Source organism: Acomys minous (assembly GCF_964271855.1).
Source record: "Acomys minous genome assembly, chromosome: 16".
NCBI lineage: Eukaryota > Metazoa > Chordata > Mammalia > Rodentia > Muridae > Acomys > Acomys minous.
Window position 1 is genome coordinate 79,230,688 of NC_140498.1, and position 24,871 is coordinate 79,255,558.

At 48.7% G+C, this 24,871-nt stretch overlaps 1 protein-coding gene across 3 annotated transcripts in view; it reads right to left on the reverse strand.

Annotated features, from left to right (window-relative positions):
* The window catches only part of TPST1 (tyrosylprotein sulfotransferase 1), a 65,440-nt gene extending 44,328 nt beyond the window's left edge, over nt 1-21,112 (reverse strand). For 2 of the 3 annotated variants that reach the window (XM_084762570.1, XM_084762568.1), the window contains exon 1: nt 17,639-17,863. The gene's annotated coding sequence lies outside the window, so the exon portion shown is untranslated. Of the gene's footprint in view, nt 1-17,638; nt 17,864-21,033 lie in introns of those variants that run through there. The other variant, XM_084762569.1, reaches the window with a different exon arrangement.
* Nucleotides 21,113-24,871: the final 3,759 nt, after the last annotated feature.

The window sequence follows — 24,871 nt, forward strand, 5'->3', positions numbered from 1 at the left end:
CAGAGCATTTGTGTGCAATCCCAGCACAGGGAAGTAGAGGCTTGGCTAATGAAAAGTAGATGGCACCAGAGGAATGACACTGGAAATAGTCACCATCCTCCCTACTCGCATGCTCATATGTGCACTGAGAGTGCTTGCCTAGTGTGCATGAAGGCCTGGCTTCCATGCCCGGTACCACATAAACCCAGCGTGGTGCACAAGCCTGCAATCCCTGCACTTAGGAGGCGGAGTCAGGAGGATCAGGAGGTAAAGGCAGCCTTGGCTACAGGAGACCCTATTTCAAACCACAGAAACAAAACATCAATAAAAATAAGTCAAACAACTATGTAGAAAGAAGGTTAGTAGATGGGTACCGCGGTGCACCTGCAATCCCAGCACCGTAGGAGGCAGAGGCAGGCAGATCTGTTACAGAGGGCGTCCAGGTCAGCCAAGGCTACACAGAAAAAGCCTGTCTTGAAAATCCAGAAGAAAGAAAGAAAGAAAGAAAGAAAGAAAGAAAGAAAGGAAGGAAGGAAGGAAGGAAGGAAGGAAGGGACAGACAGGTCAGTCTTAACTGTAAGTTTTGGTCCTTTTTTAGAGATTATTTGTGTTACTAATTCTGTGTGTTGTGTGTGTGGCAGGAGTATGGGGCTGGAGGGGTCCAGATGAGGGTCCTGGGTGCTGTGCAGTGAGTTACATCGAGCTCGGAGAGCTGCCCGACATGGGTGCACGTTTCTGATCAAACACGGGCTCAGTGGCAGTGAATGAGGAGAGGGATCAATTTTACTGATATTGACAGAGAAATGATCCTAGGGGGAAAAGCTCTTTACAAACTCTTCAATGAAAATCTAAAAATAACTGAAATGTGGACAAAGCACACTCAACTCATTCAGTAAAACAATAGAATTTCTGCCCTGGAACTCAATTTGTGGACCTGGCTGGCCTCAAACTCACCAAGATCCGTGCTGGGATTAAAGGCATGCGCTGCCGCCACCCAGTCCCAGGAGTGGTTTTTTTTTTTTTTTTAAACACACTGTTTTAGGACTTGTCTAAGCATGCTACAGGAGAGCAGAGAAGTAAAACAATAAGGAATTTTTCTGAGCTGGGCAAGGCCTTTTGATAAAAATTTATACCGTTCATATTTTAAATTACATTTATCTTGCTAACTTTTGACAACAGTCAGAATTCAGTAGGTGACAGATGACACAATGTCTTTCAAGTTTTCCTTAGCCGCAAGGAGAAAGTCAACTGAAGGCTGGGGTGTGGCTCAGTGGCAATGTGCCTAGCACACACAAGGCCTTGGCTTCCATCCCCAGGAGGGGAAAAAAAACCACTCAATTGTAAAATAAAAACGAACAACTGGCTACCCTTCTGAAATAAAAAATAAAAAAGTACATGCCTACCAAAAATCAACAAGGTACAACAGGCATGGTGTCACATGCTTTTAATCCCAGCACTCGGGAGACAGAGGCAGGTGGATCTCTGGGTTGGAGGCCAGCCTGGTCTACCAAGAGAGTTCAAGGACAGCCAGGGATACACAGAGAAACCTTGCCTTGAAAAATCAAAAAAGAAAAAAATTAACAAGGTGGGGGCACCTATTATCTCAGTATTCAGAAGGCCGAGGCAGGAAGACGAGGAATTCAAAGCCACCCTTAGCTACATATGGGATTTGGGGCCAACCTGAGCTAGAGACTATAGCTCAAAAAGAAAAAAACATTAACATGGTTGATATCTACAATATCTTACATCATTACCAACTTGCCACTGAAACATCTCAACTTCCTTCAATATACTCTCAGAACGGACACAGAGCTTTCCGACCCGACATTTGACTCGGGCACACCTAACAGCCCATCACCAACTGGATGTCCCTAATTCAGGTAGGGACAGAAGGATCACTTGGGCATGTTGATCAGCTAAAAAATACTAAAAAAAAAAAAAATCCAAGAAGGGGTCTCCGCCTTCTGCAAAAAGTATTCTCCTTGCTAGCTTATAAAGCGTGCTTTCCTCTTTGGCTGTTTCTCAGGTTGGAAGTGCACACACAGATCCATCCTGCAGCCTCTCTCCTCGAGGGGCCTCGGGGTCGCAGAAGAACAAGCCAGAGGCTCAGCACTGTACTCCCCACAGCACTTCCCTCCTCTCAGCAGCTCTTCAAATGACCCTGCGGCATGTTATCTTACACACAGTGCTTCCTCCAAAGGAGGTTCACACCCGAGAGCCCAAGGACTTGGTCCCCCGGGCACCTCGGGCCACAGCAGGCTCAGCAGAGGGCCAGCTCCCTCTGTGCACTACACACGCCTTGCTGTGATTCCTTTCAAATCTTGGCAACTAGCCCTTTAAGAAGAAAGTGCAGGGCTGGGCAGTGGTGGCTCACGCCTTTAATCTCAGCACTTGGGAGGCAGGCAGATCGCTGTGAGTTCGAGGCCAGCCTGGTCTACAAAGTGAGTCCAGAACAGCCAAGAAAGACTACACAGAAAAACCCTGTTTCCAAACTACTCCTGCCCCCCTCCCCCGAAAAAAAGAAGAAGAAAGCCCAGGACTGGGAATGTGGTTCAATGGCTAAAGCACTTGCCAGGCACGTGTAGAAGGAGAGATTGGGTCCCTAGAATACACATAAAAAAGCTGGGCAGGCGTGAGCTACCTGTGATCCTAGCGCTTGGGAAAGCAGGGCAAGCTGGCCAGAGAGCTTCCGGTTCAGTGAGAGACCATGCCTCAGTAAAGCAGAGAAACCAAGCAAAACATCGCTCAGTCCAGGCCTCCACACACATGCTTACATGCAGACTCATGCAAACACACACACACACACACACACACACACACACACACACCCCAAAAAGAAAAGGGAAAACAAACAAACATGGCAGGGGCTAGAGAGGACTCAGGGGTTAGGAGCACATACTGCTCTTCCTGAAGACCTGAATTTGATCCCTAGCACCCACAGCTTACACCTGTGTGAGCTCCAGGGGTCTCACACTTCTGACCCCTGTGGGCACTTGCATTCATATACACATGCCCCCAACACAGAATTAAAATAATAAAAATAAATCTTAAAACAAAGGACACAGAAATAGGAGGGCTTGTTGGAAGGGAGGAGTTCGGTGGGAGAGGGTAAAGGGGGAGATGGTGAAAATATAGAGATACATATGAAACTGTGAAAGGCCAGGTGAGAAAAGACACAAGTAAATAAATGCTGGCCCGACCATTTTCCTTATGCACCCGGCCACTCTATACATGCAGGTGCATAAGGACACATATGCACGTATGTGACACATACACACAGAGAAAGGCCTCTTCCCGGTACCTTAAGTGCTGTATCGTACCTTTTCAAAAAAGTAGGAACAGTATTTTGTCAACTGTGGCCTTTGCAGAGCTAAGGCTAAATGGAACCAGAAGAGAACCTTAGAATATTCAGTTTCATTTTTAACCTCAAGAGAAAGAAAAAGAGCTGAAACACTGAAAACATAACTTAAAACACTATTAATAGAGCTGCTCCATTGCAGCATGCTCGGTCTCTGCAGGCCAAGTGACATCGACCCCTTAGAAAAGACCAGGAAGGTTCTAGACTTACAGCGCCACAATTTCTCACTTTCCCTTGCTTCATCTTCCGTTGTTTATGCACAGTGTCAGAGATCAAACAAAAGCTTCACGTGCTAAACAAAATCTCTGCAAAATTTCCAAAGTGACTCTGATAATTAAAAACAGCATTGAGCTGGAGAGATGGCTCAGAGGTTAAGAGCACTGACTGCTCTTTCAGAGGTCCTGAGTTCAATTCCCAGCACCCACATGGTAGCTCACTACCATCTATACTGGGATCTGGTGCCCTCTTCTGGTGTGCAAGTGTACATGCAGACAGAGTACTGTATATATGATAATAAATAAATCTAAAAGAAAAAAAAAAAAGGCCGAATGCCACACTGTGTATGTGTAGAAGTCAGAGGACAACTTGAGGGAGTTGCCTCTCCTTCCTTGGGCCTGAACTCAGGTTGACAGGCTTGGTGCCAAGTGTCTCCACTGAGCCATCTTGTTGGCCCTGCTGTGGATTCTGTTGTTGGTTAGAGTTTTTCTTTTTTCTTTTCTTTTTTCTTTCTTTTTTTTGTTTTTGTTTTTGTTTTGTTGTTGTTGTTTGTTTTTTCGAGACAGGGTTTCTCTGTGTAACCTTGGCTGTCCTGGACTCACTTTGTAGACCAGGCTGGCCTGGAACTCACAGCAATCTGCTTCTGCCTCCCAAGTACTGAGATTAAAGGCATGTGTTACCATGCCCTGCCTCTGTAGTTTTTGCCCTGTGTTTTTTGTTTTTGTTTTTAACTTTTGATTGGGGGAAAGGGGGTGGGGACGAGAGATGGTTCAGCAGTTAAGAACACTGACTGCTCTTCCAGAGGACCTGGGTTCAAATCCCAGAGCATGGTTGCTCACAATTGTCTGTAACTACATCCCAGGGGCTCTGACCCCTCTCCTGGCTTCAGTGGGCACCAGGCATTCATGTGGTACATGCAGGCAAAACACCCATATGTTTAACATAAAAACAAACAAATCTCACATCTTCAACACAACTCCTGAACCTAAGGCTCAAAGTGTAAGTGCACAAGAAGTGACAGGGGCAGTGTAAGACCAGAGGAACAGGAAGGCGCTGCGAGATTTCCTCTCCTAGAAACGCAAGAGAAGCCACGTCCATGAAGTCACACCAACATGGCTGCCCAACCGTGGTGTGAGCAAGGGTGACACCCACAGATAAGCTAACGGCCAAGGAGGAAAGCTCAGAAGGCCTCAACCCTAGACACGGAACTCCAAGGATGGACGTGACAGGAGGCAGCGGTGGAGAACTGCAGCGCCCTGGAGGCTCAGCATATTTATTACATAGAGTCAAGTGGGGGAGAGAGATTACTACATACACGAACACGGAGCCAGGGTTATAATTACAGAGATAGGCAAGGAGCCAGAGCTTATGGCTTACAGCGGAGTCAAGGGGAAAGTCTCTGTAGGGGAGCAGTCGCCAGGATGTGAATGCATATCCGAGGAACGAACTTCCGGCACATGCCATCAGCATCCTTACAAGGAGTAGAGGAAGGCCCTGCCATCCCTCCGAGCCTCACCTCTAACTGGGGGAGGCTTTGATATTTCCCAATGGTTCTGAAGCGAGGGTCCTGGACATGGCTGTGCCCATGTCAACAACATACACCCACTCAGGACTTCACTCACCCATGGATTCCTCTGCTCACTATAATAGACAAGTAAGGAATGCTGAGAGCAGGAGAAATAGTCTTCTTCAGTGAAAAAAGCACCAATTGTGGGGTTTTGTTTGTTTGTTTGTTTTGCTGTTTTCAAGACAGGGTTTCTTTGTGTAGCCTTGGCTGTCTTGGACTTGCTTTGTAGATGGGGCTGTGCCTCAAACTCACAGCAATCTGCGTGCCTCTGCCTCCCGAGTGCTGGGATTAAAGGTGTGCTCCATCATGCCGGGCTGAGTTGTGTCTTTATAGGTACGTATTGATAAAGAAAAAGAGGCCATGAGTTTGAAAGGAAGGAAGGAAGGGGCCCAGGAGAGAACGTGGAGGGAGAAGAAGGAAGAGGGAAATGATACAATTACATTATAGCCTCAAAAAGTAAATTAAAAATAAACCTCAAAAAACATAAGGAAAAAAATCAGTCAACAAACACAGGTACAAAGACTGGTGGCAAGTTATCCTATGCCAAGACTCAGTGCACACACAGCCCAGTTATATGCGCTCATGGGCAGAGCTCACACATCCTGCCATGACCTGCGGGAAAGTAGCCACATTCCAGGTCCAAAAAGATGCCTGGGAAATGTCCCAGGCAAAGATAAACTTTAAAATGTACCAACATCCTAACCGTCTCCTTCCCTTTGTCAGCCATGGGTGATGGCTCCCAGCTCCTCATGGTCTCCCATGAACTGCCCACTCAATCAATGTGGCAAAAACTGCAGCTGGTGCCATCTTGTCTCCTAAAGCCCATGCTGTCGTAGTGTCTCCATTCATGTCTGGCTTCTAAGTGTAAAGAAAAATCATGGTAGCTCATGACTGGGTTCACCAATGGGTGTGCCAGGCGGTTACCTTTGAACAGCTCTGCTGCCGTTCAGAAGAAACTCCAAACCTAACCCAATGCGCTCACTATTGCAAGACTTAGGCTGGCTCAGCTCAGGCGGAGGTCGTGGTCAGAACACTTTGGGGGGCCGGGGGCTCTAGACCCAAGCCAAGGAGCAAACAACAGAAAATATAACGGAGCAGCATACTTCAATAAGCCCCGTGGTCGCCCAGGTGGTGATGACACACCTTTAATCCCAACACTAGGGAGGCAGAGGCAGGTGGACCGCTGTGAGTTCCAGGCCAGCCTGGTCTACAAAGAGAGTCCAGGACAGCCAGCGCTACACAGAGAAACCCTGTCTCAAGAAAAAAACAAAAACAACAAAACGTGAAAGAATCTACTCCAGAAGTCATCCTCGGACCTCTGCACGCTTGCTGTGGCACACGTGCACACACACACGCACATGCACAGGTGATCTGCTGACACATTCCTCTTCTGGATTCTTCCAGCTCACGTTTACAATCAGCTATAACCCATGACAAACAAAGAGACATACAAAAGGAAATGTGCTCTGTCTGTTTATTCCCGTTCACTCAATCGATCAAGGTTACGCCTTTTCTATCACCTCTGTAAGTTTTAGAATCGCTCTAGACAAGGAGAGGGAGGCGAGACGGGGCGCTGCGTGAGCCTAACAGAAGCCCAGTTAGTTGCTGGAGATGAGAGAGCTGAGCTGCGTCTGCCTTAGTCTTCCTCTTAGTCATCTGGCGCTGGATAAATAAGGCACTGAGTCATAGTTTTCTAACCCACAGGACAAGAGCGATGATAAACCCTTCCACAGTAATCAGAGTGGAAATTATGAAGGGAAGAACCGGGGGCAGAGGAAATGGAGCACACTTGCAGGTTCTCCTTCACAGTGCCCCTGGGACCAAGCACAGCACATGAGGAAGTGCCTTTTGGGGGGGGCACAGGAGGAAGACAGGGTTTCTCTTTGTAGGCCTGGGTGTCCTAGAAATCACTCTGTAGACCAGGCTGGCCTTGAACTCATGGAGATTGATCTACCTCTGCCTCCCGAGTGCTGGGATTAAAGACATGCACAACTGTACCTGGCCACTTTTTTTTTTTTAAGATTTATTTATTTATTATTTGCACAGTGTTCTGCCCTCATGTGTGCCTGCACGTCAGAAGAGGGCACTAGATCTTGTTATAGATGGTTGTGAACCACCATGTGGGTGCTGGGAATTGAACTCAGGACCTTTGGAAGAACAGACAGTGCTCTTAACCTCTGAGCCATCTCTCCAGCCCCTGGCCACTTTTTTTTAAAGGCAGTCTCATGCAGCCCTTGAACTTTGGATCCTCCTGCCTTGACATTTCCCAGCAGACATAAGTGTGGGCCACCATGCTTGGTTCATGCAGTGCTGGGGATGGAGCCCAGAGCTCTGCGCATGCTCAACAAGCGCTCCAGTAACTGAGCCCAGGCCTCAGTCCACATATGGAAGAGCTTTTAAAGAGTAGCTTCCAAGGCGCCCACACATGCTGGTCTTTGTGCCCCCCTTCTACATCCGAAGAAGGTATTGGTGCCACGGAGCCTGCCCTCAAGACTACTCACACCAACTCCAGCTTGTCACCAATGCCCTGCTCGCCTCCCGTGTCGTTCCCCGCTCCCTTTGTCCACATCTCCTCAGAGAGGTTCTTCTCTGGCTGCTGTTTCCCAGCCTCCAGCCCCAAATCAACCCCTTCTGCAACCTCAAACTACTGGGTAAAGGCATCTTGTGTCCACTCAGAAGGACTGTGGCTGGATTACTCCACTACCTTGCAATCTCTGTGAAACCCCATTATTATCCAGAATGCTGTGGATATGGAACAGAGGGGAAGGTCACAGCCAGCCACCACAGGTAAGTATGGAGCAAAGTATCATCCCCTCAATCTTCCAGAAACACCTAGGAAGTCAGCCAAAACAAGGCAACCATTTAACAAAATAACCAAAAAGTAAAGCAAAGAACTGTTTTGCAGCCGGGCCAAGGTGGCGCACACCTTTAATCCCAGCACTTGGGAGGCAGAGGCCTGGTCTACAGGACAACCAGCATTGTTACACAGAGAAGAAACAAACAAACAAACAAAACAAAAAACAAAAACAAAACAAAACTGAGGCCAGGCCGTGTGGAGTACCCCTTTGATCCCAGCACTTGGGAGGCAGAGGCAGGCGGATCGCTATGAGTTCGAGGCCAGCCTGGTCTACAAAGCAAGTCCAGGACAGTCAAGGATACACAGAGAGACCTGTCTCAAAAAACCAAACCAAACAAAACAAAAAACCTGTTTTGCTTTTGTAAATAGAAACAAAGTGATCTGAAAGCAATGAGAAACTTTTACAATTATAAATGTTACCCCCAAAGGGTCTTCTTACTTTCACTTTATGCATAGGGGCATGTCTGTGTACTGCGGATGTGCCTGGAGCCCACGGAAGCCAGAGGAGAACGCTGGCCCTCCTGAAACTGGGTTGTGAGCTCCCATGCGCTGCTAGGAATTGACCCCAGGTCCTCTGGAATAGCAGCCAGTTATCTTAATTGCTGAACCATCTCTCTAGCCCCATTTTGCTAGTAGTTCATAATCTTCTTCCTCCCTTTTTAATCAACAAAAGTACAGAATTCACAGCAGGACGAGAAAGACGGCTCAGTAGGTAAAGACACTTGCCACCGAGCCTGTCACCCTGAGTTTAAGCCCAACTCCTTCAAGTTGTCCTCTGACTTGCACACATTTGCACTCTGGCATGTGTGCACACACAAGATAAATAAATAACAGTAACTCCGCAGCCTCTTGCCTGAATTTTTACTTTCTTCCCCCACTTCATTCACTATCCCAATCTGTAAATATACTCCACACCCCACCCTTACCCCCACCCCAGCTTAAAACCTTTCAGGGGGCAACTCCTGTCAGAAAACCACCCACACCTAACACGTGAGGCAAATCCTTTATGATCCAGCTCCAGCCACTTGGCCTCTAACTCCTCTCACCTCCAGCCCTGGCCTCCCCTTCTCTCTTGCCCAGCACTGCCTGCGTCAGCCTGAAGCGTCGCTTGTGCCAGGCACCACGTCTATGCACGGCGCGCGCCCATCCGGTCAACTTCAACGCCGCCCTTCCCATTGTAGTACTGATACCTATCACTGCACTCTGTTCCATTAGACGGCTGGTTTGTCTGCAGGACGCTATAGAGTGTGTGTGCCTGTGTGTGGGTGTGTGCACATAAGTTAGGGTGCCCACAGGGGCTAGAAGACCCTGTAACTCCTAGAGCTGGAGTTGGGGGTGACTGTGAGTCACCTCACAGGGGGTGCTGGAACTGATCTTAGCTCCTATGCGCTCTTAACCACCGAGCCGCCTCTCTAGCCCTGAAAGCTGAAATGAATTTGCTTTGAATGAATTTGGTTCACCTGCCAAGGAGTTAGTGACCGTTAGCGATGGCTGTGACTACAGTCTGTGGTGAGATCCTGGAGGATCCTGACAGAAAACCCGTGGCGTTTCCCCACACTACCACATAATACAGTACACGCAGACTGGCTAGTCAATAAGGCACAGAATGGCCACAGTAAAACTTCCGCACTAGCACTCTAAGCAGCTAACACCTTCCTGAGGTTAGCCTACTGGCCCTTTCTTCCAAGTGTAAGGGAAAAATTTCATTACCTTTAGAAAGACTAGAAATACAGAGTTCACTGAGCGCTTCCTTTCCTATGACTTTCCACTGGTTTGGTTTCTTTGCATGTGCACGTGTGTGGTGCGCATGCATGCATGTGTGTGCATGCATGAATGTGGAGACTCAAAAGGTAGCGACTCTCTCCACTTCATTGATGTGGGATCTTTCAGAGAGCTGGGCTAGTCTAGCCAACCAGCTTGCTCCTGGGATGTCATCTCCGCCTCCCAAGTACTGGAAAAACTGACAGTTGTCATGCCTGCCTGGTTGCTGCGTAGGTTCTGGGGATCTGAATTCCAAACCTCATGCCTACGTGGAAATTGCTTTACCTACTGAATCATCTTCCCAGCCTCTTTTTTTTAAAAATGTAGATGGGTGTTTGCCTACAGGTATGTCTATGCACCACACATATGCTCTCACCTGTGAAGGCCAGAGGAGAGCCCTGGATGCCCTAGAACTGGAGATAGAGATGGTGTGAGTCAACATGTGGGTGCTGGGAACTGAACCTGGGTCCTCTGAAAGAGCAACAATAACTCCTAACTACTGAGCCATCTCTCCAGACCTATAGCTACTCTTCGTTTATTACTCTATTACATCGACTCACACTCCCAGAGATGTGTAAGGCAGAATTTTTATTTTTATATTTATTTATTTATTTATTTACTTATTGGTTTTGTTGTTGTTGTTGTTTTTGTTTTTGAGACAGGGTCTCTCTGTGTAGCCTTGGCTGCCTGGACTCCCTTTGTAGACCAGGCTGGCCTCGAACTCACAGCGATCCACCTGCCTCTGCCTCCCGAGTGCTGGGGTTACAGGCATGCACCACCACGCCCGGCCTTGATTTTTATTTTTTTAAGACAGAGTTTCTCTGTGTAGCCTTGACTGTCCTAGACTCGTTTTGTAGACAAGACTGGTCTCAGACACACAGAGATCCACCTGCCTTTGCCTCTGCCTCTGCCTCCCTGAGTGCTGGGATTAAAGACAAGCTCCACCATGCCCGGCTATAAGACAGAATCATCCATCAATTTACTTTGTTCACTTATGCTTGACACAAGGAGTAACAAGGTGGGCATAGAGCTCAGCCGGTAAAGCACTTGCCATGCAGCATCAGGCTCTGGGTTCAAGTTCATGCACTGTGAAACTGGGAGGGGGAAACAGAGTAAAGGAACATTTCTAAGAATAAGTTTAGATGTGGAGAAACTGAGGCACGGGAGGATGAGTCCCTTCATACACTAACTTGGCAAACTGCTGGCCAAGCCAGAACCCGGCTAGATCTCACTCTGGATTACCATGCTTCCCGGACACTAGGGATGACAAGAACAAAACGCCACGTGTGCTTTGAAGGAGAAATGAAAGTGAATTTAAGAGTTCCTGCCATTGCAGGTCTTTTGTAAGCGAGCTGTTCATATTTTCTCTGGAAGAACCAAAAGAAAAAAAGCCTAAGCCACGAACACACGCGCTCTTCATTTGCATGAGGGAGAAGCGTGTTGTTTCCCACAGCCGCCTTCTCCACAGAGCTCACCTGGATGAGCTTACAGACAGGGAACTAGTCTGGTCTTGAGGAAACAGGTCTATACGGAGACCAGAAATAGCACAGCCGAGTAGCTCTCTCTGCCTTTCTTATGTTTTGTTTCGTTAAGATTTGTGTTGTGGTTGTTGCTCTTGGCTGAGGTCCTTGTTTTGTTTTGAGACAGGGTCCCATGATGTAACCCTACCTGACCACAACTCACTATGTAGACTTAACTGGCCCTCAACTCACAGAGGTCCACCTGCCTCAGCCTTCTGAGCTCTGGGATTAAAGGAGGGACCATCAATCCCAGCTAGGATTTTTTTTTTAATATACCTGTGTGTGTATGTGTGTGTGTGTGTGTGTGTGTGTGTGTGTGTGTGTGTGTATGAGATTATGCATGCCTCATATGTGCAAGTGCTTTCAGAAGCCAGAAAACAGCATCAAATCCCCTGGAACTGTAGTTACAGTAGGGTTGTGAGCTGCCGTGTGGGTGCTGGGACTCAGACCCAGGTCCTCTGGAAGAGCAGCCTTAACCACTGAGCCATCTCTCCAGCCCCAGTTTTACTTTATCCCAGTCACTACCCAATGCAACTAGGTCCTCTGCTTCTGCTGTGGGAAACTACTGCCTCCAACAAGTTTCTCATAGATGAAATTCTGCCATCTTCTTGAAGACAGACATGAACTTGCTCATCAGAAACAGCTACAATTACAGTGCTTATGAGCAAAGTGGAAATGCCGCATTATTTTCTTTCCCTGCATCTTTCTGAGGACTTCACGAGAGAGGCCTGCATAACTTCTAAGTAACGTCCTTCAACTTGGTACTGAATAGATAAAATGCAATCCATAGTAACAGTGTCTTATGTGTGGACTATTCCTGCCACGAACTCTGACTCCTGCGTTTCAGGCAAACGCACACAGAACACACAAACAAGCATGATTCATCATCTGCCTGCAAAGAACTGGCAGGGGAGGACACAGCCAACTCTTCACACACGCCATGATGAAATGATCAGAAGGCCATATGGGAGATATGAACAGACATCTGAGTATTAGGAAGTCACACCCACCAGCTGGGGAAGGCAGGCCAGGACAGAGGGACCGGCACTGGAACGGAGGAGTGGTACCAGCCCCACAGTGGGGGCGGGGAAGGACACGAGATCCTGTCAAGAAGCCTCAGAGTGGCAGAGGGCATGGACACATACTGAGGGGATACTGGACAGTCAGTTCACTCAGAAATAATAGTACAACAGAAAAGAAAAAAAGAAACAAAAGAGCTGTGGCATGTCAGAGTCACCTAGCCAGGCGTGCTAAAATATAACACACGAGCCCCTTCTTCTCCCTAAACGGAAGGCGAGGCAGGAGCAAGAACTCCTGCGACGGAAGAGTAGGACTTCCAAAAGTCTGCTTTTCACCCAAGTACAGGAACAAGATGGCCAAGACCAGCTTTCCCAGAACTCTGAAAATGCACCAAAGGCTTACAAAAATCCAAGGAATGTTTATACAAGAAAGAAGCCGGACCCTCAGCAAGCACAGTGAGCTCCGTGGCACTATGATCTGCCTCACTCCCTTTCCTCAGCTCTGAAGAAACCCTGACAACCAGCCCCCTCCTAAGCATCTTGTGAACACCAGCAGGCGCTGGCTGGGATGGAACGGAACTGCAGCTCCCAACAAAGCAGTGGCCTGGAAGAGCCGCCACGCAGCCTGTCCAGCAGCTCCGTGCAAAGGGCTTATCTTGCTTTGGATGGAATCAGAACGCCCTTCCTATGAATGGTGATACCCCCAAAGCATTTGTTAAAAATAATCCGAGACTAGTTAATGCCACAGCTTCGCTGGCAACCACAAATGGAGCAATCAAGATTAAAGATTTGGTAAACAAGACACTCATAGAGAGCTCAGAAAAGCCCCTAAAATGTCCCCAGGATGTCTCTCAGTGCTGCTTGACCTGATGTTCTGTACAAACAGGAAATGTGGAGTAAGACACAGTGGTAAACTGCTGGTCCATAGAGGGAGTGTAACACACACACATGGGGGGGGGGCAGGGGACACAGCCTTTCTAGGATGGTGGACTAGGGACTTCCAAAAGTCTGCTCTTTGAGGCTGGGCGTGGTGGCACACTGCCTTTAATCCCAACACTCGGGTGGCAGAGGTAGGCGGATCATTGTGAGTTTGAGGCCAACCTGGTCCACAAAGTAGTGAATTCAGGACAGCCAAGGCTACACAGAGAAACCCTGTCTCCAAAAACCAAAACACGGGCTGGAGAGTTGGCTCAGTGGTTAAGAGCACCGTCTGCTCTTCCAAAGGTCCCAGGTTCAATTCCCAGCACCCACATGGCAGTTCACAACTGTCTGTAACTCCAAGATCTGACACCCTCACACCAATGCACATAAATTTAAAAATTAAATAAAAATATAAAAAAAGAAAAGGAAAACCAAACAGCACCAAAGGCTTACAAAAACTCAAGGAGGCTTCTACAAGAAAAAAGCCCGACTCAGCAGGCGGTCGGTACATATCTCTGTAACGTACAGCACTTCGGATTCTCCTTCTCCCTTCAAAGCCTTCTCCTTTTCTAGCAGTTCCTAACAGGATGAACAGAAACACCACTGCAACAGTCACCGAAGCCAGAAATAAGGAAGCAGCCTCAGGGCTCTGGGTGTAGATCAGATCGGGGCAACGTGCTTGCTTAGCACATGGAGGCTTAAGACCCTGAACTTGACACCCAAGTCCCCAGAACTCTCCACCTGGAGCTCTACGGGCCTCAGCATCTTCCCCTAGCGTCCTGTGGTGACCTCCATGAAGCCTGTCTTGTCTCCGTCTAACTGGTCTTCCACAACACTACGAGAGGATCAGGGGGCTCTTCTCAAAACACATTCTCTCAGCTGGAGAGCTGATGTCCTCTTCTGGCCTTACCAGGCTCTATACTCACTTCCACAAACCTACACTCTCACATACAGAAACACAGACACAGTTAAAAAATAAAATCTTGTTTAAAAAAAAAAAACAAAACAAAACTACTCTCAATGCCCATTCACGTTACCTGTGAGAGTAGAGGTTGCAGACACGAGAGCCTATCCTGATTTCAAAGCCCTACCCTCAGGACCGAGACAGAGGAAAAAGATGTAAACAAGCAAATGCAACCATCACAGGTACTTTTGACAGTAGGTGTTAAGATAGCCCGGAGTGATGGCTCATGCCTGTAATCTTAGCACTTAGGGAGCCTGAGGCCAGAGGAGCAAATTCAGGGCCAGTTTGAATGTGCAGTGAGATTTTATCTCAAAAAAAAAAAAAGGGGGGGGGGAGGGAGGCTCAGTGGGGTAATGTGTTCACCACATAAGCATGAGGACCTCAGTTTGGACCCCCCAGAATTTATATAAAGCCAGACATATCAGTGTGCACTAATAATCTCAATGTTCCCACAGTAGGGTGCAAAGCGGAGATAGGAGGCTCCCGCTGGAAACTTGCCAGTCGGCTAGCCTGACATATATGGTGGAGACCTTGCCTTAGGCAAAACAAGGTGGAAGGTGAGGAGCGACACCAAAAGTGCCCTCTGACCACAAGCCTGTGCAATGCACACTCACACAAGTATCCATAAATGGAAGATAAACTGAAAGCTTTTCTATAAGCTGAGCAGTGGTAGTAGTGGTGGAGGCGCACGCCTTTAATCCCAGCGCTTGGGAGGCAGAGGCACGTGGATCTCTGTGAGTTCAAGACCAGCCTGGTCTACACAGAGAGTTCCAGAAAGGCCAGGACTACACAGATAACCCCTGTCTTAAAAAAAGGAAAAGAAAAGATAGAAAAAGAAAAGAAGGCTTTTCTGTAAACTAGACACACAATGAGGTACTATCCCGCCCCTTTCTTTTCCTTTCTTACACTTTATTAGTCATCCTGCCATCCCCCATACTAGTCAGTCTTCAGGTAAAGGGTCAAAAATCCTTTCGGTGGCTGGAGAGATGGTTCCACTGTTAAAAGTGCTCACTGTACAGTCACAAAGACCAGGGATGCCCTCTTCTGGCTTCTGTGCCTACAGTGGCACATGCACCCCCAACACATACACATGTGTACACACTCATACATACGGACACATACACACATATAAATAATTTTTATTAAAAATCACTTTGGCAGAGTTGGGGAGCTGGCCAGTGGTTAAGAACACTTGCTGCTGTTCCAGACAACCCAGGTTCCATTCCTAGCACCCACATGGCAGATCACAATTATCTTTGGGCACAACCAACGCCTGAGCCAAACTTCTGTCAATAAAGAGAGAAAAAGACCTAAGGTTACAACAGAATACGTGACAGATCCGATGTCAGGAGTAAGAAAAATGATTCTGATATTTATTTTTAAAGGAGTATTTTAGTTTTAATTTTGTGCACATGAGAGTGCATGTGTGTGGGTACATGCACATGAGTACAGATGCCCCAGAGTCCAGAAGAGGGCGTCATATTCCCTTGGAGCTGGAGTTAAGGGCAGATGTGACCTGTCCAATTTGGGTTCTGGAAACTGAACTTAGGTCCTTTTCAAGAGTAGTCCGAGCTCTTAACTGCTAAGTCATCTCTGTCTACAACTCCCTAGTTCTAAGACTTGTAAGAAAAAAATGGATATATATACACACTTAGGCCATGGATAGACAGAAGAGGAAAGGACAGCCAGCCATATTTGAAATGGTGAGATGATTTCATCTAGCAGAGGTGAAAACTGAGACCTCAAGTTCACCAGAAATGGGGACTGAATAAACATCTTTGAAACACACACACAGTGGGGCATGCTGGTGGCTCACGCCTTTGATCCCAACAAGGCAGAGACAGGGGGATCCTCCTTAGGAATGAGGCTCCCTCTTCCTGAGATAAAAGGACAGATGAGACTCAAGTAAGCACAAACAACAGGCAAACAATGACAAACCTTTTAAAGACCAGGTCTCTCTAACACACACCAATTCCCTCCCAGAGAGAGAGATACAGACAGAGAAGGGGGTGGGGGTGGGGGGGAGAGGGAAAACATATGCAATGGTCAGAGCAATTTAGGTTTGTGTATAGGCAGAATTTAAGGGTAAATCAAAGGATCTCTAAGTGCTCTAAGCAAGGCTGGGACTACCTTCCATGTGCTGGCCCTACTGTGTGAGTGACCATCAATGAGCACTTAACACATTATGGGTACAGCTAAGCTAAGGACAAGTCATGATGCTTATTTTTAGACATAGCTTACATCACTTACTTATTAGGGTATGGGTGTCATGTGCCATGGCTCCTGGGCAGATCAAAGGACAACCCTCGGAAGCCAGGTCCCTCCTACCAAGCCTCCTAACTCAGGCAAGTCACGTGTGGCAGCAAGAGCCTCTACTCCCTGAGCCATCAGCTTGTCTCCAGCACTGTTTAAAAGTATGGAGCTCAATTTGCTCACTGAGGTGCATGCCTGTCATCCCAACATGCGCAGGCTGAGGCAGGACTGCTCCGAAGTCCAGCCTGCACAGCCAGTCCTCGGCAATCTAGAACTAGTTTGAGGCCCTGACTCATATGGGAGTTGGGGGGACCGGAGCCACCGCTCAGGAGTTTAGAGCACTTGTTGCTCTTGCAGAGATCTGGGGTTCAGTTGACAGTACCCACGTGGTGGCGCACAGCCAGCCATAACTCCAGCTGTCAGGTACACAGCGCCCTCTTCTGGCCTGCTCAGGCACACACACGGTGCACAGATCTGCAAGCTGGCAAACACTCATACATCATCTTAATTAAAGGGGGTGGGGACGACTGGCATTAGGAAATGTCTGAAGGGTCAAGTGTGAAGAGAGGAAGAAAAGGTAAGATGTGGACGTTGGTTAAGGCCAGGAGAGGTGAACCGGAAATAAAGGGTCTCCGAATAAAAGGGTATGGAAACCCCATGAAGGGAGACAGCCACTGACACAGCCAAGAGGGTACTCATGGTGGCGGCTCATGCTAGTCATCCCAGGACCAAGAAGGTAGACTGCCATCAGCCCGGTCTATGATGAGCTTGAGGCCAGCCTGGGGCTAGATGGTGATTTTCGAGGTCAGCCTGGGCTACAAAGTTAAGTTTGAGGCCAGCCCAGGCTATATACACAGTGAGTGCGAAGACAACGTGGGCTCCACAATGAATCGAGTTCGAAGCCAACGAGGGGGTACTCATTGAATTCAAGGCCAGCCTGGGCTACAGTGAGATGTGTCAATTAAAAAAAGGGGGGGGAGGGTCTCAAAACAAGGCATGACAGTCTCCATCAAGGCTAGGGATGCCGAGTGAGCGGAGTGTGCGCAGGTGAGGCGGGGTACGGTGAGTCGGGAGTGGAACGCCTGCTGGGCACACGCAGCAGTAGCGCCCGGGACTGCTAGGCGACAGGAGCGGGACGCGACGGCCAGGCGTCCGGGGCGATGGGGGAAGGGGGCAGGCGGGATGAAGGATGGAGGCGTCCGGGGGAGTGCGGCGCCGCTTACCTACGATGGCGGAGGCGCAGCCGTGCCGTCGCTCCGGCATCTTGGGCTTTGGCCGCTTCTCCCGCCGCCCTAGCTGGTGGCCATGGCGCCCGCCCCGGGAGGGCGTCCTCACCGCCAGGCGATGGCCCTGCCCGGCCTCGCCGAGAAGCGCACCCGCGGTCGCCTCAGCAGCGACTGGCCGCGGTCGGCGTCTCAGCGCCTGCCGCCCGCCCGCCGCGTGGCCGCAGGATCTCACGCACGCCGCCATTGGCTACCCCGAGCCCGGCCGCGCGATGTGTCTACCTCTCTGATTTGTCGGTTCCGGGAGCAGGCGGGGTTTGGGGGGAGCCGGTGGGGCAGGCGCTGAGGGGGTGGGGTCTGACATCCGGGCCCAGCGTTGGGCAAACTGGCAGGGGACACCCCTGTGGCTACCTGCGAGGGTAGTTTGTTGCAGGAGTAATGGAGCTGGTGGCCTAACTGGAGGGGGAGCCAGGACATGGCCCGGAGCCCTCACATTTCCAAGAAAGCTGTCATCCCTGGAACCAGGCAGGGACAAACAAAAGAGCCTCCCTAGGAAATCCCCCTCCTCTGCCTGGCCATTACTTGACACAACACTCAAGCACTCAAGTCAATTTGCACAATATTCCATACAAGTAAAATGAGGACTAGGGCCAAGGATGCAGCTTAGTGGAGAGAGTGCTTGCCTAGTATGCGTGACGCCCTGGGTTCCGTCCCCAGCCTAAACTGGATATGGTGGTACATGCCTCTAAGCCCAGCATTGAGGTCATAGAAGCAAGAGGATCAGAACTTCGAGGCCATCCTCAGCTGCACAGAGAGTTTGAGGCCATCCTAGATAGCATGAGACCCTGTCTTTTGTTGTTGTTGTTTGTTTGTTTGTTTTGTTTTGTTTTGTTTTGTTTTTTCGAGACAGGGTTTCTCTACGTAGCCTTGACTGTCCTGGACTTGCTTTGTAGACCAGGCTGGCCTCAAACTCACAGTGATTTACCTGCCTCTGCCTCCCGAGTGCTGGGATTAAAGTAGTACGCCACGACCACCTGGCGAGCCCCTGCCTTACGGCTCAGAGGTTAAGAGAGCACTGTCTGTTCTTCCAAAGGTCCTGAGTTCAATTCCCAGCAACCACATGGTGGCTCACAACCATCTCTAATGAGATCCGGTGCCCTCTTCTGGACTGCAGGTGTTACACGCAGATAGAACACTCATATACATAAAATAAATAATATTTTAAAAAAAGAAAAAAGTATAAACGAAAGGAGGTGTGATGACTCAACATCTGTAGTATATCTCAGAAGGCTGAGGCAGGAGGAGTGCCAGGAGTTTGAAGCCAGTCTGGGCTACTTAGTGAATTGCAAGTCAAAATGTATCCCAGAACGACCTCCCTTTGCGCCCTGCCCAGAAGCCAGGCAAAGTAGTGAACATCTATTATCCCAAGACTGTAGAAACCAAGGCAGGACAGAATTCAAGACCAGCCTGGGCTGCATAGCAAGATCCTGTCTCAGAGTGTAAGATTAAAAAAGAAAGAGAGCCGGGCGTGGTGGCGCACGCCTTTAATCCCAGCACTTGGGAGGCAGACGCAGGAGGATCACTGTGAGTTCGAGGCCAGCCTGGTCTACAAAGTGAGTCCAGGACAGCCAGGGCTACACAGAGAAACCCTGTCTCAAAAACCAAAAAAATAAAAAATAAAAATAAAAAAGAAAGAGGAGGAGGGGAGGGGAGAGACGAAGAGGAGGAAGAAGAGGAAGAGGGGAGGGAGGGAAGAGGAGGTTGGGGATGGAGCTCAGCTGCTAGAATGCTTGTCCTGCTCGCATACAGCCTTGAGTTCCATCCCTCGTGCCATATAAACTGGAAATAGTGGCACATGCCTGTTATCCCAGCACAAGCCAATCTGAAGCATGAGCGGCAGGAATTTCAGCTCCTCTTCAGCATCACCGCGAGTACAAGGCCAGCCTGTGCTGTAATTCTATTGCAACAAACGAAAACGAAAGAGGTGTCGTCGGGTGGGGTGGGGGAATAATCCCACCATTTAGGAGGGAGAGAGAGAGGTCAGGAGTTCAGGGCCATCCTTGTCTACATACTGAGTTTGAGGCCAGTCTGGGCTATAAACAAACCAACCAACCAACAAACGGTGATAAGTAGAATCAATACTTGAAAGAAAGGACAGCTGTGAAAAGCGGAAAGAGAAACGAGAGAGAGAGAGAGGACGGGGCTGAAACGTCAGAACCGAACATGAGTCGTTCCCTCTGTGCAGTTGCAGCGCATACCTTCACCAGCGTCTACCAAAGCCGTGACTTTAGCTTTTGCTGCCGCGAACTGAAGGTAGCGTGCTCTCAGGGGCCTAGACGCCAAATCTGAAATTCCTGTCATTGTCCCGGGAGCGAATGTCACCTAGAGAATGGTGTCCCGTCTCAGAAATGTACTGAGAAGAGTAAAACAGAGGGCTCCATGAATGTTCGTGGGAGCGTCTTCTACTATCGCCCCACAATACGGGGGCGCGGGGAAGAGGAGCCTCACCCGGTGGGAGAGCTCTTCCTAGAAGCTCCCAGTGAGTGGCTAGGGGTGCAGTTCAGCAGTAAAATCCCACAGTAAAAGGCTGCGGGGGGCGGGGGGGGGGGTGTCAACATGGGAGAACTCTTGCCTAGACTCCCTAGGGGTTGGGGATGGGGCTCGGTAGTACAGCACCTGCTTAGAATCCCCGTGGAGCGGCTGGGAGTGTGGCTTTAGCGCTCCAGGCCTTGACCAGCTCACTCAATGCCTGGGGTCAATCATTTGAAAACAAAACAAACCTAAAGACTGGCTGGGCTACTGTCACCATTCCAGGAACTAGTTTGTCAAAAGGATGAGCTGATGGGGGAGGGGGAAAAGAGGGAGGGGGAGAGGGGGGAAGGGGGAGGGGGATCCGGGAAGCCCAGAGGTGAAAAGCTGAGTTCCTGAGAATCTAAGAACAAGAAGGCTTGGCCAAGGGCTTGCAGCCCAAAATGGAAAGTCAGGTTAGATGTGCAAGGGAAGGGATGGAGATTTTTTTTTTCCCAGGGGTTTCCAGCATGGCTCTGAGGGGAAGTGCGTGCACAAATAGGGTGGTGAAGGGTATAGAAATGATGTGGCAAAAGATGGTTGCCCGTCCAACCTTCCACTTCCGGCCTGGTATTGCTTGGATGGGTAGATGGATGAGAAAGGACTGGATGCAAACAACCCTGCAGCTGCTGGGGGGGGGGGGGGAGGGCTACCAGGGACACAGGGAAGAAACAGGGGAGCAGTGGGGTCCTGCCAGAGACAGGCAGAAGATCTAGGCAAGGTCATCCGAGCTAAAACCTGAGCTGTAGGAATTGAAGGTTAAACTTGCATTCCATAAAGGGATCCAAAAGCCTTGGCTAATTTGGGACAAGAAAGTGCCTGCTTACCTGCAGATAGCATCAAAGAGGCAGTGAACTGCAGGAGACCCCCTCACCATTCTTTCGAAGCTTGTGGCATAGAGTGTGTAGAGGCAAAAGGAAACTAGCGCTACAGTTTCAAGGGAAAGAAAAAAAAAAAAAGAGGAAAATGAGCATGCCTGCTTACTTTTCCCCACCTCTAGATCCCAGAGGCCTGGCCAGGTCAGGCCCTTCAGCCACATCAGCATCTTAAAAGCCAGCCCAGCCTATGAGCAGGCACTTTCCAAATGGCTACAGATCGCTGCACCTTCCAAAAATACCACTTCAAGTAACCCATGCCAGGGGACGAGGGCCACATGCCCAGGCTAGAACCAGCCAATGGGACGTCCTGAGCCCCAGGAGCTGCCACCACTTGCTCTACAGGCCCCAGAGACAGGAAATGCTTACTGCTTGGAAGGTAAGCCAGCCTAGGAAAATTGTAGAGCGAAGCCTTGGACTGAAAGCACCAAGCATCCTCTAGTTTTACTTGTTTGGTTTTTTCCCCCCCCTTATGTAGCCCAGTAACTTGTGGCAAACCCCCTGCCTCAGCCTCCTAATTGCTAGGATTATAGGGATGAGCTAAGACACCTGGCTTTCCTAGTTTTACTTTTGTTTTTGTCTTATTTGTTTTGTTTTTGAGACAGAATCTCATGTATCCCAGGCTAGCCTCGAACTTACTATACAGCCAAGCATGGCTTTGAATTCTTGAACTTCCTGCTTCAGCCTTTAGTGGCAAGCACTGCTATGGCGGACAGTGATACTGTTTCTTGACTAGAAAGCAATTACTCAGTTCACTCATTTTGTGAGTGCTCACTGCTATATACACATTTACACATCATTAAAAGAATAAAGACTGAGCCAGGTGTATACACCTGTAATCCCAGCACCCGAGGAGGGGAGGCAGAGGCAGGCGGGCACTGGGAACTGAACGTGGGTCCTCTGGAGAAGCAGCATTTGCTCTTACCAGCTGAGCCATCTCTCCAGCTACAGGGCATCACTCACACAAGGATGAAACTTAAGACCAGCATGTTGAGGTGGCGTGGTGGCGCAGGCCTTTAATCCCAGCACTCAGAGGCAATGGCAGGCTGATCTCTGAGTTCGAGGTTAACCTAGTCTACAGAGTGAGTTCCAGGACAGCCTAGGCTACAGAGTGAGTTCCAGGACAGTCAGGGATACAAAGAGAAACCTGTCTCATAAAACAAAAACAAACCAAAAAAAAAAAAAAAAAGACAGAAAAGAAACAAAGGAAAAAACGGGCATGTTAATGCATTCTTGCAAACCCAGCAGTAGAGAGATTGATGCTGGAACATTGCAAGTCCTGGACCAGCCTGAACTATATAGTAAGACTATATCTGGGAAAAAAAAAGTTTTAATAAAGCTAGCATTAATTTGGGTCTATGATCTAACAAACAACGTTATCACATAATACATCCCCATGCGTTATTACCTTGTCCCTCTTACTCTGGGCCACTTCCTCTCTCTTCCATTGAGAAGGCACAGTGGTTTCTTGTCCCAGCTGTGGCACCCTGCCTTTCTCAGTAGAAACAAGTCTGTCTGGTTTACTTTGGGGACATTTACATCCTTCAGTGAGCACAGACTCTGAGTGTCTCCAGTACAAAGTTGCCATGTTTGCCTTTGGGACAAATACGGTGAGAGATACTTCTAGTCTTCGGAAATATTCTGGTCCCTGGCCGCTGAGGATTCCCTGTCCAGGCCCACTAAGCTTGCCAGTCATTCAAGGAAAGTGGAGCTGGCCAGTGTTCAGGATGTGAGGAGGCCAAGATCCGGTGCCAGGTTGGGCACAGAAGGGAAAGTAACTAGAGCAAAAATCTACACCTAGAACCACAGGACAGAGTGTGTGCGGAGCAGTGAGTGTCACACTGGTGCAGGCATCCGGTCCCATTGTCCCCTTCAGTATCTATGCTTCAGAAACTGCCAGCAACCCCAGTAGAGCTTCCCTTTTGCCCTCATGCCTTGGAGAGGAGCCAGTTAGTAGGAAAAGAAGGTGGGGGTGGGGGTGGGGCAACACGTCCCTCCTCACCCGCTACTGGTCCCTGATGATGCCTTGGGGTAAATGTGCAAGATACAGGTTACAGCCGTGATTTCCAGAATGCTCCGAGGCTCAGCAGATCTGTAGGGTTACAGGCTTCCGGGTCTGGCGTCACAGCATCTCCACACGCTTCTGCATGTTTGCTCGGCTTCCTGCAAATATTTGCTGTGCTGTTGTTCCTGGCTCTGGGCAGATAGTCAATGTGGAATGGGGGAGGGAAGCAAGCATGAAGCCCACAGGACACAAACACAGCCTGGACAAATTGGCCACAAGGCGCTATATGCTTGACAGAAGGTCTATTAATTTCCTGGGGTGCCATTTAACAAGTGAGTCACAACCTAGAGACAATGTTTTCTCTCTCTCTCTCTCTCTCTCTCTCTCTCTCTCTCTCTCTCTCTCTCTCTCTCTCTCTCTCCTTCCCTCCCTCCCTCTTCTTTTTTTAAGAGAGACAAGATCTCACTGTGTATCCATCCCATCTTGCCCTGGAACTCACACTGATCCACCTGCCTCAGCCTCCCAAATGCTGGCATTAAAAGCATGTATACCACACCCAGATAAAGATGTGTGTGTGTATGTGTGTGCGTGTGTGTGTACCATACAAGTCAGAGGTGTCAGATTATCTTTTTTGTTTTGTTTTGTTGTTTCTTTTGAAACAGGATCTCTCTGTGTAGCCTTGGCTGTCCTAGACTCACTTTGTAGACCAGGCTGGCCTCGAACTCACAGCGATCCGCCTGCCTCTGCTTCTCAAGTGCTGGGATTAAAATCGTGCGCCACCACACCCAGGAAGGTGTCAGATTATCATGGAGCTAAACATACAGGTCTCCAGCCACCCGACATGGGTGCTGGGAACTAAGCTCAGGTCCTCCGGAAGAGCAGTTCATTCTCTCAACCACTAAGCCATCTCATCAGCCCTGAATCTTTAATTTTATTTCATTTTATGTGTGTGAGGGTTTTGCCTGATGAACATACGTATACTACATGTGTGCAGGGCCCCCAGAGGCCAGAAGAGGACGTTGGACCTCAAGGAACTGGAATTACAGACATGAGCTGGGAATTGAACCTGCGTCCTCTGGCAGAGCAGCCAGTGCTTTTCTCTCTCTTCTCTCTCTCTCTCTCTGAGTCTGTACTAGGATATTTTTCAGCTAGCAAAAACCAAGCCCCCACACGGGGTGGCTCGACCTCCAAGTAGATAAACATCACCTGCTCTCTCCCAAGCCTGTTCCCCATCCCACACTTGGGATCAGAACAAAAACATGTTTATATCTACTACACAATAGTATTGCCATGGGTTCCCATATTCATAGTGAATTCCAGCTAGTCTGAGCTACAGAGTGCAGCCCCATCTCAAAAACCCAGAAGGAAGAATATATAGCCATTTTTGTTAGAATTATGCATAATATACAAGTCGATTTTTTAAAAAAGCTTTATTTTATCTTATGTATACATGATACATAAAAATAGGTAATAGGGGCTGGAGAGATGGCTCAGTGGTTAAGAGCACTGCTTGCTCTTCCAAAGGACCCGGGTTCAATTCCCAGCACCCACATGGCATCTCGCAACTGTCTGTAACTCCAAGATCTGACACCCCTACACCAATGCACATAAATTAAAATTAAATAAAATATTTAAAAAAAAGAAAGAAAGAAAAAAATAGGTGATAGATAATAGTGTTACAGATAATAGATTTGATAGATAATATATATATTAGATAGGAGATAGGTAGATAGATAGATAGCTGGCTCTTGAGCATGGTTGTGCATTTTTATAATCATAGCCCTC